Source organism: Bidens hawaiensis, unplaced genomic scaffold (assembly GCF_021521415.1).
Source record: "Bidens hawaiensis isolate Kalapana, Puna unplaced genomic scaffold, B.hawaiensis_p1.1 tig00019310_1, whole genome shotgun sequence".
Lineage (NCBI taxonomy): Eukaryota > Viridiplantae > Streptophyta > Magnoliopsida > Asterales > Asteraceae > Bidens > Bidens hawaiensis.
In genome coordinates, this window is record NW_027492922.1 from 357,024 (window position 1) to 359,629 (window position 2,606).

The following is a 2,606-nucleotide window of genomic DNA, read 5'->3' on the forward strand; positions in this document are numbered from 1 at the left end:
TCTAGGTTTGTAGACTCTCGGTGGTGTGTTGGGTAATGGTTGGTTCTCGGCCTGTGCTGAACTTTCGGGTCTGTCCCTTTGATGCACCTCGGCCGGTGGAGACTCCAACTGAATCTCCTCGTCTACCTGCTCCTCCACATCTACCGCAGGCTTGTTAACGACTCCTCTCGTCGCCTCTTGAATCACGGGCTCGCTACGTGCCCCCGCACCGCTCCTTGTCGTCACAGCCTTCGCGAATGCCTTTGGATTTTGTTCAGTGTTACTTGGAAGTGTACCTGGCGACCTTTCATTTAGACGACTTGCTATCTCTCCCATCTGACGCTCAAGATTTTGAATTGAAGCTTCTTGATTTCTCATGAATGACTCGTGCTCCCGGAATTTCTCTTGAGTTTCTTTGTGACGGGAGTCCTCTCGAGTCATGAGTTGCGACAGTATCTGTGTCTGCTGTGCCATCATCTCCTCTAACGTGGGCTTCTTCTCCCCACTACTCGTTCCCTCACCGGAATCCTGGAATAGGCTCTGACGTTGCTGGAAGTCGGACTGATTTCCGTTCCTCCAGTTGGAATTTTGGTTACCTCTCCACCCCGAATTATAAGAATTGAAAGAATGTTGATTTCGGTTTGGATTATTAACGAAGTCGACTGCCTCCTCCTGGAAACCTACTGGGCATTGAACAGTATCGTGTCCCCCTCTACAGATCTCGCATAACTTACTTTTCACCTGCAAGTCCTTCACGATCTTTGCTAACGCTTCAACTTGTGCCACCAGTGCGGTGCTGTTGTCGACCGAATGCATGCCGCGTGATAGGGAATCGACGGTTTTGGTACTCTTAACTGGTGGTCGCTGGTATCCACTCATGGCTAAACCGTTAAACAAGGCAATGCACTCATCCGTATCCTTCGTTGTTAGTAGGTTACCTCCTGCAGCTGTGTCGAGCATACTCTAAGTTGCGTACGTCACTCCGTTGTAGAACTTCTCGACAACCGCCCAGTCTTGTAGGCCGTGGTTTGGACATAATGCGAGTAGATTTTTGAACCTTTCCCACGCCTCGTAGAAGCTCTCGGTGTCCTCCATCTGGAAGGAATGAATTTGGTTACGCAAGCGAGCGGCCTTAGCCGGATGATCGTATTTTTCAAGAAATTGGGCCTGCATGGCAGCCCAAGTAGCTATGGATCTCTGTGGGAGGGACTCAAGCCACAGACTCGCATGATCAACGAGTGAGAACGGAAAGATTCGGAGTTTGATGGCGTCTTCGGATACGCCGGCAAGATGAAACGTGTCACAGATACGTGTAATACGAGTGAGATGAGAATGCGGGTTCTCATGGAGCAACCCGTGAAACTGAGCAGAATGAGCTATCGTGTTCAGAACGTTAGATGGAATCTGCCAAGTCGTTTGAACTCCTATAGCTGGTGGAGCAATGTTGGATCTCGCGCCAGCATCGACCGGACGGGCCCGGTCTGCAACTGTCCTCCTCGGTAGTGGAATCGCGTCGCCCATAATCCTATCCCTAATGACGGGTTCAGAAAAAGTAGGAGAAGAAAACGTATTACCGACGGATGTAGATGAACTGGAAGACGGTTTTGTACGACGTCTCTCAAGAAGCTCTCTCTCTGATTCGGGAAATCCTTCAACTTCTGGTGGTCCTAGAGATCGAGTACGTCGCATACAACTATTAAAATAAATAAAAGAAATTATAATAAGCTAAACTATTTTAAACTAACAAACAAAACAAATAAGAAAGACAAGTAGTAAACAAGGCAAGTCTTAACTCGAGTCGTTCTTAATACGCCTCAAACCGTGTTCCCGGCAACGGCGCCAAAAACTTGATGTGCGAAAATATATATATAAATAAAACACAAGTCGCAACTAAGCTTTAAAAACCGAACAATCTATCCTAGTTCACACAAACGGCAAGTGTACCGATCGCGTATAGCACAGATAAGGAAAGTCCGGATATCGAACTCGAAGACACGTGAAAACGTTTATAATTACTAAACTCTAACCAAGACTCACCAAAATATTTAATTGATTTATTTTAGAATTTAATTTAACTACTTAACTTAACTGAATGAAAACTTTTGACAAAACTTTGAAAACTTTGGTTTAATTCAATATATAAAGACGTCTACCTAGGAATGAATCCTGTTGATAGAAATAACAAGACAACGGATTGAAAATATTCATAACACCGGTTATAAAAGATGACACAACTAAAACTTGTTTAAGAAAGTTAAATTACCTCTCAGTCTCTCTAACAAACTCTAACTTATTTTAGTTGATTTTAAAGAATAAACCGGAAAAACAATTATTAACGTGTTCAAATGTCGACTCTCCTCTCGGTCTCATCGACACACTATCCTAATGGAGACAAATACTATGTCACCAAGGATAGAGGAACAATTCAACTTAACCCAAATTAAACCAACTAGTCGCACATAAACACTCAAACTTGACAAGACAAAAACCCGCTCTCGCGCGATCTTAATTCTAACAAGTAAAAGCAACGAGACAATATTACTTCTTATCACCTCTCGGTCTCAAAGAAGGTGTATTTTACCTGATTTTAGATGATTATATTACCCACTTATCCCTACGGTTGTACA